Source organism: Desmodus rotundus, chromosome 3, assembly GCF_022682495.2.
Source record: "Desmodus rotundus isolate HL8 chromosome 3, HLdesRot8A.1, whole genome shotgun sequence".
Lineage (NCBI taxonomy): Eukaryota > Metazoa > Chordata > Mammalia > Chiroptera > Phyllostomidae > Desmodus > Desmodus rotundus.
In genome coordinates, this window is record NC_071389.1 from 168,125,373 (window position 1) to 168,138,275 (window position 12,903).

The window sequence follows — 12,903 nt, forward strand, 5'->3', positions numbered from 1 at the left end:
TCTATAAGCCATTTGTAGTTTGGGGTTTGGGGCTGTTAGAATAAAACTACCACAGATATTTGTCCACAGTGTTTTGTGTGGACGTGAGTTGTTGCTTCACTGGGATAAACGCCCATGACCGCAGTGTCTGGGCCATGTGGTCACTGCATATTTAATTTGTGAGAAGCTGCTGTGTTGTTTTCCAGGGAAACTATGCCACTCTACATTTCCACCAACAATGCATGAGGGATCTATTTACTTGGCATCTTCTCCAGTGTTTGGCATTTTCTATTTTTTATAGAAAATGTAATGATATATCATTGTGGTTTTAATTCGCATTTTCATAATGGCAAATAATGTTGAACTTTTTTTCATGTGCTTATTTACCATCTGGATATCCTTTTCCATGAGATGTCTCCTCATGTCCTTTTTTGAGTGTTTTTTTTTTTTTTTTTACTGTTGAGTTTTTAGGATTCACTATGTATTCTAGATGTTAGTCCTCTTATGAGCATGTGTTTTCTCACACCCTGAAACTCATCTTTTTACTCTTCTAACAGGGATTTTGCAGGGAAAGTTTTAAATTTTAACAAAGCCCAAGTTATCAATTTTTCCTTTCATGAATGTTTCTTTTGGTTTCAAGTCTAAAAACTCTTTGCCTAGCTAAAGAGTTAAGAGCTAAGAACTCTTTAATCACAAACATTTTCTCTTACTTGTTTTCAAAAAAGTTTTATAGTTTTACATTTGACATTTATGTTGTGGCCCATTTTCAGTTAATTTTTGTATAAGGTGTGAGACTTAGGCCAAGGTGCTTTTGTTTATTAATTAATTAATTTTTTTTTGCCTATGAATATCCCATTTCCCCAGCATCATTTTTTGAGAAGTCTGTGTATCCAGGGGGTGGATGGGAGGAGGAAAACAAGGACAGGAAGTAGTGGAGGAAGTCTCCAAGCACAAAGGTGGGGGCCTGTTCAGCCAGGCTTGCCCTGCCAGGGGCAGGAGTCCTGGGTGGCAGTGTAATGGTCCCTGGTGGCCCTAGGCACAGGACAAGGCAGGTGGCTTGGTTTGGGAGCACCATGGTTCTGGGCAATGTTACACAGTTATCTGTGATAATAAAAATACAATTTAGAATATGTGTCATTTTCCACTTTCACTCAAATTTAACTTCTATTCACAATGATTTAATTGACAAATTCTTATCCTAAATAGCTCAAAAAATGCTATTAGTGTAGTGAGTCATTTATCGTTATTTATCTGTAGTAAACAATCTTTGGCTGGCCCCCAAATCATGACACAACATTTTCAAAGGATATTCTTCTGTCATTTTTGCCTAGACCAGAGCACAATTATGAAAAAGCACTTATAAAATCTGAATCAAGGTTTAATTAAGTACTTAATTTCTTAAATGAGGTTTGACGATGTGCTGTGGTTTTAAATTAATACTTCAGACTGGTCTATCATTTGCTTTTAAAGACTATAAATTTCTGCCCATCGCAAGCACTTGAAAACTAGTGAACAAATTGATTGATGTTCTGGTATTAAACAAATTTGAATTTTGGATTCTATTATCACAAATTGTGTGATTATATTTGTAAGTTCTTCTGAAAACCCTACAGTCACTCAAAATAGCACAGGCTTAGCTCTATAACCTTCACCAAACCACTTATACTAAAAAAAGCAAAGTCATCTTCTTTTCCTTCAAATAGGAATGATAACCTCATGTTACTCTGTCTCACACTCTGTGTGTCTCACAGAGTGAACGTATATAGAACATTGCAGGCAGGAAGTTTCCTTCCCATCCCGGCTTCTGTTTTAAGACATCACTAAACAGTCAAGAATAAGAGAACAATGTCCTCCAGAATATTTCTCTACAAAGGGAAAAATAGTAATAATTCCTGGATAAACCCAGGCAGTACACACCTTTACCAAGTAATCAAGGGAAGAGCACCAGTAAAAAGACATATCAACATTACATGTCCTCTGAAAAAACAGAGGAGGATTTTAAGATCATGTCTGGGGTGTGGCCGAAAATACAGAGTCTCCATCTAATCTTGGGAAAACATGAGACAAACCCCAGATGAGAGGCATTATCCAAAATCACTGGCCAGTACCATCAGCAGTGTCAAATTACCAAAGACAAGGAAAGAATGAGGAATTGTTACAGATTGGATATGACTAAATAGAATACCAAATTTTGGATAGCATCCTGAAATTTTTTTTTAAAGTCTTTAGAGGAAAAATTGGTGAAATTTAAATAATAGTTAATAGTAATATAACTATGGTAGTTTCCTAATTAACATGTTATTAACATTAGAGGAAGCCAGGTGAAGGGTATACAGAAACTCCCTATCTTACATTTGCAAGTTTAAAAATTTTTAATTATTCACAAATTAAAAGCTTAAAGGAAGTATCAGAGAACAAATTTTTATCTTTTTATGATAGAAAGAAAAGGAGGAAATAAGATTCCAGTTGCTACGAATTCTGTTCTCCCCAAATCTATTATTAAAGCTCTAACCCCCAAAGTACCCAAAGTGATGGTACTTGGAAATGGGGCCTGTGGGGGGTAATTAGAGTTAGGTGAGGTCATGAGGGAGATGGCTCTCTCTTCCTTTCCCCTCACCACCCCACCCCCAAGCACGCACCAAGAGGGCAGCCCTCTACAGGCCAGGACGAGAGCTCTCCCCAGGGACTGACTGTCCTGGCATCTTGATTATGGACTTTTATCCTCCACAACTGTGAGAAAGTAAATCTGTTATTTACGCTCTCCAGTCTGTGGTATTTTGCTATGGCAGCCCCAGCTGACTAACAAACCAGTTAAGCTACAAATTGGTCATTTCTATACCAAAGTGACTTTCACTGTAGTTCAAATCTTCAATAATGTTCTATTTAGCTCAGTTATTTCCTTAAGTATTGCCTTTTATTGGATGTAGCCGTGCTCCTCCTAAATGATGGAGACTTATGTGGCTCTGAATTACCACTCCTAGATCTGTCCTTGATAGATAATTGACATGGTCCTTGATATTTACTAAATTCCCATTAAATGGTAATTCTACTAATAATATTCTGTAGGCCACCTGATATACTTAAGAGCAAAATTACTTAAAGGGAGGTGTGTTTAAGTAAGGAAGCATAATTGTGAAGGTGTAATAAAAAATAAATGTCAACTGGATTTTTGTTATAAATTCATTTTTATAAAAACAAAAGTAGTTTGAATTTTAACCAAAATGTATGAGCTCCTCAAAATATACAAAACTCAAGTGGTATGTCAATACAGGAGGAAAACCCAAGTTTAATAAGTTCATACTTTATACTTTTGCCAATAGTGAATGCGTGCACTCCCATACTCATGTCACATGGGTCATATACCCTCCCTGTCAGCAAGCAAGGGCATTGGTGACGCAGTAGAGACCATCCCTAAGTCAATGGACCAGAAAGCCAACGTTGCAGTCGACTGCAAATTAATTCATTTATTGATCACCCCAGGATCTCAGGGGTGTGCTGACCTACCTGTAGTAAAACTCGGCATATTCATAAGCCTTTTGTCATGTATCCAATCCACCCCCAAACCTTGACGTTCTTACCAACACTGTGCATAGCAAACATGTGCGCTTCCATAGGTAGGACAGTTTGTAAATACCACTAAATAAATAAATGGGATGGTGGGATGGAGACACCTATTGCCAGACTTACTCTAAAGGCACCAACATCCAGCATTCATTTTCCACCTTTAGAACTAGCTTGAGGGATGGTGACTATAGGACCAACCATGTGAAAAAGGTGTGGTTCTGCACCATTACCTGGGAAAGGGGAACCCAGCTCACAGAACAGCTGTGACACTTGGCACTGCTGTAAAGAGTGCTGGATTGTTTACCCCAGGCTTACATAAGGACACACTACTGGAGATTTTCCTCAATACATTTTTCAGCATAATAATGGATTCCATTTCCATTTCTGCCTGTGCAACTGAGAGAGAATTGAGAACCACAGAATAATTCATGATCATTATCTGTATGTTTCCACAAAGGGTGGTGAAGTGCTTATTATGAAGAATGCAGCTGAAATGCCCACATTAGCATTTACAGCGGGAGACGTACACCTCCCTTATCTCGTCTTTTGTGGTTTACCAGTTACCCTCTTACCTCCTAGTGACTCAAAGCTGTACTTGGCAGCTAACCTCTGAATGCAGCTCTTTCCTCCCCAAGATGAGCAGCTCTAACAATAAGAACCAATGGAAGCAGCAGCCAAGATGTGCAGTTTTCAACTTACAAAGTTAGTTGGGACTTTTTAAAAATCTTTAAGCATTAACAATGATGACAAATAAATGAATTAGTAAAAGAAATGTAACATTAAAAACTTAACAGAAAAAGAAAATACTGTAAAAAGATAATGAATATACAGATACCACAATAAAATAAAAGTATATTAAAGAGACAATTATCAAGAAGGCAATGGTTATAAGTGCATTTATATTTGGCCTGGGAAATTAGAAACACTAATTAAGACAGAAGCAAGCTGCGAAGAGAAAGGCCCATGTACAATTGTTGCAAGCGCTGTACAGCAGGCCCTCAAAAACGTTGTTTATTCAAGGTCAGTTTGTTATAACTGTGATGAGGAAAAATAATCAGTTCCAGCTGGGGCCACTGTCTATGTGGAGTTTGCATGTTCTATCTGTGTCTGTGAGAGGACTCTGGTTTCCTCCCACATCCCAAAGATGTGCACATTGGGTGAACTGGTGTGTCCACATTGTCCCCGCCTGAGTGAGTGTAGGTGTGTGTGATGCATGCCCCCTGCGATGGAAGAGTGTCTGTCCAGGGCAAGTTAGCACCAGGTGCCCTGAGGTTCTGAGAAAGCTCTGGCCAACTGAGACCCTGTACTGGAATAAGCAAGTTGCAAAGTAATCATATTGTTTTTATTAACCTTCCTTAAATGTATGTATAGCTCACATTTATTTCAATGCCTAGTATTAGAAGTGTTTTGAGTTTTTATTTTGAAGTTTGATAATGTTTTTGTGACCAGAAATATGCCGTAGAAACTTATGTCTTGTTTATATTTATTAGCTATGGTAAAAATTGGTTTTGTTATACATCGTTTTGCTTAAAGTTGCAGTTTTCGAGAACCTATCCATGAACTTCAATGAGAACTTACTGTAGTCTGTCTTTAAATCAGTCCATTTTGATGATTCATACCACACAGTACTAAAATTATTAGAAAAACTGTTTCGATGATTCAGACTTTTTTTCTTACATTGGTATCTGTTCATGCAGAGAATGATGACTGTAAAACAAGTCTGTCTTTTGTTTTAGTATTATTTTAAAGCATAAACTGGTTTGTATTACCAAGTAATTGAAAATAATATTTAAGGTGGTATTCACAACTGAATGATCATACTTGCTTGCCAGTAATGAGTAAAATAGCTGGACTTACAAAATGACTTACAACCAGATGTTAGTGAAAAATATCTAAAGTTCACATTACCAGCTTTGCCCTTGGGCATAATCCAAGAGTTACATTTCAGGTGCGTTGTCCAAAAACCACTTGACAGCAGGTGGCGCTCTTCTGTTAAAATCCGAAGTACTGTTTAAAAAGCTTTTAGGGCTGCAAATCCCGCTAGCTCCCAACCAACAGTAGTTAAAGTATTGTTTTCAAATAACAAGAGTCCGTTTTGACTTTTAGTTTTATTTAGAGGATGTCAAAGTAGAACATTTATGAAATGTAATTTAATAAGACTTTTGATTTTAACACATGCTTAGTCTCTTCTGAATAAATGTCTAACACTCATTCCACTAATATTTACCGAGGCCCCGCTAGGTGTAATACACCAACACGTACTTCTAGCAGTCACCCCCAGATCCTGACACCAGAAGGCTCTGAGCATTAGAATACGCTGTGTGTGCTTTAAGGGCAGAACATTTTAAAACAACTTGAAGGAATTAAGTCACGACATTTATCACACTCCACACAAAAGAATTCACTATGTTATAGATCACACCTAAAATATTTGAAACAAACAGCTGAAACACTCCCTGTCATGTTTATATTCCAACAAGAAAAATGATTTTTTTAACGTCCGAATATTCACGTATAACAATTCTGCATATTTCTCTCGCGAGCAATCAAAGGCATTCTCAACAGAATTCAAGATGCCTCTGCAACGCCACAACTTCGGGTCGCTTTTCAGTCCCAAAACGTGGTCTTTTTCTCCCTCTCTGACCACCAGCTCCCTCCTCAAATCAAGTCAGGGTCAAGTCGCTGACCGTTTTCACTTGCTACAAGAACCGTTACGGGGAACATTTCCGAATCGTCACTTTATATTGGCTGATTATTGTATTTAAAAAATAACCATCGTAGATTTAAACCGGGAGGAATGGTACATCTTGCATTTTCTGAAGCCTCCTTGTTTCGCTTTCAAGCTAACGAGGTCTTACTGGCGATCATGCAAAAGACTTTTTTGAAAACGCCAAGTCGCAATTCATTGGACAGGGCTCCAGCTGCGTGTCCAGGTCTCACGTGGTGCCTCTGCGAGCCACCCAGAGCGTTTGCTCGTGTGAACCCCTTAAAACTTTACGCCTTTTCTTTTGTAGAAAGCAAAAAGATCCCGTCTAAAAAACGCTAGGCTTCAGCCTGCCAAAACTGAGCCAGGTGAGAGGCGGCCAGCGTCCCGGAAGACCGCCGCAGGGCTCAGGACTCAGAAAGTTCCCAAGTTCAAGAGACTCCAGACGCAGCTGCGGCTCCGAGAAAGCCACCACTCTGTCCCTGCCTGCGGGCCCCGCAGCCAGCACGCCCGCCAGGGGGGAGGGGCGTCCCGGCGAGGTCGCCGCCCGGTTGAGCAATCCGGCTGAGCCCTTCAGCGAGGTTACGGTGGCCAATCGGAGGCCGCCTCGGCAGTGACGCGCGCGCAGAGAGCCCGTAGTATTTATAGATCGTATTTAAAGAGCCCTTGGGAGTCTCCCCAGGCTGGGCTGGGCGGTGGCGCGGTGGCTGCGGGGCTGCTGTTAGGCCCTCGCGCGTGAGGTGGCAGGGCGGCCTTTGCTCGTCCCGTCCCTGTTGGGCGTGGGGGAGCCTCCAAACACAGTGACTTTTACCCACTTCCCAGCACGGTTCCTGCAAAAGGGGAGGAAATGCTGCAGCTTCGCTAATCAATTGTGCTTAAAACAAAGCCATGGATTTGGAATAATAAAAAAAAAAAAACATCTGGGGCGGGAAGGTAGGGGGGCAGCAGCAGGTTTGAACTGACCCCGCCCTAGCCCCACATTTGAGCCACCAGCCGCCGCGCGGTTTCCTGGTGCTGGGCTGAGCGGCCTTCCTGGGGGGAGGGGAGAACAATACCGCCTAAAAAGCCAAAAGTCATGGACTTCGGGGGCAGGGGTGTGGGACCGGTTAGAATGTATTCGTGGAAAATAAATTGCAAGATAGTGGCAGTGATTATCTTGGCGTTTAGGAGATTGATCTTCAGACTTTGCAGCCAGCGAGCTGCACCCTGCAATGCGAAAGCAGGAAATTGGCATTACGTCAGGAGGGCGAAGAGACCCAAATTGCAACGGCTGCATCTGCAGGCAGGCTAGCTTTCTATCTCAAACCTCCCTCCGCCCCTATTTTTTTCCTTGAAGAGGCTTCATTGGCTGCGGCCCCGACACTGGGTGCTGCCCCAGCGTGGCGCTCCGGCGCTTCTCACGTAGGCGGAGCTGCCTGGATTCCAGCCAGCCCCGGGCCACCAATGTCGTCCTCCCTGACAAGCTCCTTCGGAGCCACAACTAATTCCTTTTAAAAATCACCCCGTGCGTGGAGGAATTAACTGAATTCCAAGAAGGGGTGGGGCACCGCGCGAAACGCTCAGCTACTAGTCTCGCTTCGCTTAAGCTCACGTCAACCCCAGGAACGCAGGTGGTGAATGGGAAAATATATTAGCAGTGTATGGACTGGACGAGTCCGCAACACCTTATCAGAGATCTCATTTCTCAGCGTTGAGGGACTTGGTCACAAGAAACTTTTTCTCTGTGAGGGACCCGTCTCCTAGGCCTTGTCACTGCTCCTTAGAAATCTTTTGAGGAGGAAGGTGAACCCTGAGAATACTGGGAATGGGTCTATTTTACCTCTTGGAAAATGTTGCGTTTGACACTAGCCTCACCCTCTCTGCTGCTCCCTCACCCTCGGTTCAGGGTCATTGCAAGGTAACCTTAGTTACCAGTGCTAGGCTAGGGCCCCACTCCACCCCTGGGCAAAGCTTAACACAAAAAAAGCTGGTGACAAGAGCTAATGATTACTGCCTGTTCTGTGCTGAGGGCTTTGTCAGCTTTTATCTTACTTAATAACTTACAGATAGGAAATAGCTTCTCGAAATCAATGTGTCCACCAGTTAGGGGAATGGGAGCCCAGACAGTCTGACTCCCAAGATCACACTGTTAACCTGTCCTGTGCTGTCTCTGTGGGGGAGGGGAGATGACTTGGGTCAGGGGACCAGCCAGACTCACCTCACATCCCACCAAGGAGGCAAGGGCCTTCACGCATGCCTGCTATCCCCTCAGCTACAATAAACCTAGTCCTGGTTAAACATGGTGGGTGTCAGAGAGCAGCATGTTTAATGCCCTCGCAGAAGAGAGACCGTTTAGGAAAACCCAAGTTACTTCAGCTAATTTTCTCATTGCCCTGTTTGCAACAGTCTCTTATAAAGTTCTTTAATGATTAAACTTTATAAAGCACTTCTTTCCTAGCTCAGGCCATTGGGTAATGTCAGATCCTGTTCTCCCCATTAAAGATTCAGGGAACCCAAAGAACTGAGTGAGTTACCATGTAAGGGAGAGGTGAGGCCGTGTTCAGAATATGCTGGGAGCTTGATTCAAGGTAAGATGATTCCTGTCTGTGCTTTCCCCTTTGGTTGCCTTATCCTCCACCACTGGCGTCTAGGCAAGAGACAACCAGGGAAGGGAAACTGCCTGTGGTTTTGGAAAACTGGGATGAGTGTCTGAGAAGGGAAATGAAAATGAGGAAAGGTTTGGGAGGAGGGTGTGGCACCCTTTTGTACAATCATAATTGTGTATAATAGAAACAAGTGATTTGAAAGCTAAGTACCTGATGGAGGTTGAAGCCTAGTTCTGCCCAAGCTGTGAACTGTGAGACCCAGTCGCCTCATCAGTGAAATGGAGTTAACGTGCTACCCATCGGCTGTTAGCCTGGCTCCTAACATTCTCCTCTGCTGCCCCCTCCTCTTCTTCTAGTCCATTGGATGCTGGGGTTTCTCAGATTTCCCTCCTAGGCCTGAACACATTGTCACCGAGCACGCTCTCCCTGGATGATCTTACCCAGGCCGTATCTCCTGTTACCATTTGAAGTTTTTCTCTCTTGCTCAGGTCTCTTTCCTGAGCTCCAGATCCATGTATCTGACTTTACACAGAACATCCCCACTTGGGCACATCAAACTTAAATGTTTCAAACTGAACTACTCAATATCTGTCTCTCAGCCACCACTCATCAAAGGCCAGCCCTGCCTCTGTATATCTACCCTGTAGCTGCTCAAATCAAAGCCTGGATCATTCATCTTCCCTTTAACCAATACATCTAATTAATGGCCAACTCCTACCATGGGTCAGGCTGTTAGCTGCTTCTGTCTTCCAGCCCCTAAAACCTCCATGGTACAAGTAAATCCCTCATCAGTTCCCTTCTGTATCTCCTGTCGCCCTCAGGACACAGCAACCCAGACCTGGGCCCAGACCTAGGTTTCTAACTGTTCTCTTGCCTGCACTCCACCCTTCAGCCCCTCTTACATTCCTTTTATTTCTTTGATGGTTCCAAATTCTTTGTTGTTTCTCTGAGCTTTAGCATAGGCTGTTCCTAGAATGTTGTTATACCATGTCATCTTATCCTCACGCTCCTTCTTCTGCCTGCCAACTCCTACTATTTCAGTTCTCATTGTATGTCACTTCCTCCAGAAAGGTCTTTGACTTCCACCCAACTCCACAATAGGGGTTGCTCCAGCTTGCTCAGGGAAATGGATTCCCATTGCAGCACTTATATACCATGCACTAAGTGTCTTACAAATTTGCTGAATCTTTGTCCTTAATCATGTGAAGAAGGGAGACATTAGAATCATTTGGGTGCTTCGTCGACCTGCACCCCCAAACACCATCCACCTTCTCAGAACTCCCAGCTGCTGGGGACCACTCTGTGTGGTTTCCAGGACTGTAGCCCCGCAAGACCAAGCCCTGAAAGGAGCCAGTACGTCTCCCTGGAAAAGCAGGTAAAAACGCAGGTGGCAGACACGACCCGACTCTAACACCCAGGGTTCCCGTGGGAATCGGGCCTGATAAATACATTGTATCCTTTGAAGTTTGCTCTGCTTTGTTTTGTATAGCCCTGGTGATATAAACCGGATGTTTAAGTTCAAGGCATAAGGAGTAAAATCCTTATCTCATGAAACTCGTCTTAAAGACCGTCTGGTGTCAGCATGACTAACAGACCCTGACCTATGACAGATCTCTGTGTTCCTTCAATTGTTATCTGTAGATAACACCTGTTTTTGTATGACGATAGCCTTTTGACGTTGATTGATGAACTATGCATGTATGCTGTGTACACCTACACATACCATTCCCAATGAAAGCCATCTGGGAGAAGGGCTCTGGGCATTCTCCACTAGAGGGAATTGCGACCCCCTTTCCCACCAGAACAGCAAGATTGCATCTGGGACAATTTATTTCTCATCTGTGGTGGCCGGGAGGAGCATGCTACTGGACAGAGTTCCTCCCACACTCAACCTGCCGTGAGAGGTCCTGAGCTGAAAATCATGATGCAATGAGCACCCAGTACTGGTAACAGTGGTGGCTGTACCCCACAAGTGCGTTAGGGTAGGAGAGAGGTTGAGAAAGGCTACACTAACCTGGCAGCTCCACAGGGAAAGGGACTCTTTCCTTCCTGTGCGCCATCACTTCCCTTGTGCCTGGCAAGGTGAGACACAGAGTAGGAGACACTCAGGAAGTACTTGTACGATTGACTGGGGACATGAGGATTAGATAAAATACGTGCAGGCACACCTCGAAGATGTTGCGGGTTCAGTTCCAGACCGCCACAATAAGGGTCGGTGTTTCATAAAACTTCTCTCTGGTTTACTTGTTATGCATAAACTGGGAAATTTGAATTTTTAATTGATTCACTCCTACAATAGATTTAAATCTTCAAAATGAACAAAATGGATTTACTTAAAATTTGGTGCATTTAATTCCCTGTGTTTCAAGAGAAAACCATCATTTTGCATACAAACATGACAGGGTTGAAGCCATTAAGTGTAAAGTGGGAATCATCACCTGGAAAATAAAAGAAAGAAATGAGAAAAAAAGAGTGATTAATTACTAGATTTAAATCTTAAGTTTCCTCTTGGCTGCATTTTGCAAGTTGTATCTTAGAAGTGACTTTAGTAAAAATTTGAATCTCAGAATTGCATATCCTGGGTCATGATGCAAAATGTATTTCTTATTATGGGTTATGGTCAAAAAAAAAAGCTGAAAAACGATGACTTAGAAGATTGGAGCAATAGCTGTGGAGGGAGACAGAAGGATGAAGACACACTTTTCAAATTTTACTTTATGTCATTTCACTTCTACGAAGGACCTGCATTAGTACCTGTTTTCACTAACTGAAAAATCCAAAGTGAGTTTTCACTTTTACAACAACAACAAAAAGGTGAAAAGCAAAAACGGCATTCAGGGTTTTGCAGCAGCTGTTACGGGGGCAGCATGCACCCTGAGCAGCCAGAGCGGCCCCGCTAAGCTCCTTCCAGGAAATACATGCAGCATCTCAGCGTCAGACCACCCCAGCTTTGAACTGTCTGTGGGCATCGGTGTATTATCTTCATTTATCTCATGTATCCATTAGCAAGATGTGTCATATGGTATCAGAAAAGCCTGAAAGAGCTAGTCAGAGTGTTACATTTAGCATAAAACTGGACATAATTAAGCATTTTTGGTAGGACTTAGTTATTCGGGTGGGGTGGTATCTAGGAACACTCAAAACCTTTTTATATTAATTAATGGTAATTGCTTCTTTGCTTTACACCATTTCGGTTTATGAAAGATTTCATAATAACACTCTCCTTTTGGATACCAGGAGAAACCTACATCAGAGAAATTTCTGAGGTCAAGTTAAGGCTAGTTAACTACAGGTGTACCTTGTTTTACTGAGCTTGGCTTTATTGCACTTCACAGGTGTTGTGTTGTTTACAAACTGAAGGCAAAACCCTCCTCCGCCAGTGAAAAGATGACAACTCGCTTTATTGTGATACTCGTTTTATTATGGTGGTGTGGAACCAAACCTGCAATATCTTCGAAGTACGCCTGTACTTGGACGTGGGGGTGAAAGAGAAGGAAATGAAGTGTAAGTCACAGGTCCTAAGTTGGGCTACCAGGACGTAGCCTCCACTGGTCAGGCCTGACTAGCAGCTCGTTGGCAAGGAAGCCTGGGAGGTATAGTTTGCTGTGTTTAGCCTTTTGCAGGAAGAGCAAAGCAGAAGAAGGTGAGAACATAGATCAAGTGTAATCAGTCAAATGAATAAGGCATGAGGATGAAGGAGAATAAATCGATTAATTTCTCCCTCCTGTCTTGCTTAGATTGAGGTTGGATGGCAGTGTCAGAACCTGAGATCAGGAAACCGGGAAGCTGGTGGGTTGACAGGGATAAGGGAGGAGAGACAGTTAAGGATAAAAAGAATCTGACTTTTAAAAACTCCCTTATTGTTTTAGTCTTATGCGTACACACAGGATTGGTAGGTAGCATTTATTCTAAAAGAACGGTTTTAATAAATGTTCAGAACAGCTTTGTAACTGCAAGTGTCTTAATGTAGGGGGGAAACACCTCAATACTTGGCAGTGCATGAACTTTTCTCCCCCAGGTCTCATTTATAATGCTGGTGCTCAATATCTCTCTTGTTTACATAGAGTTTGC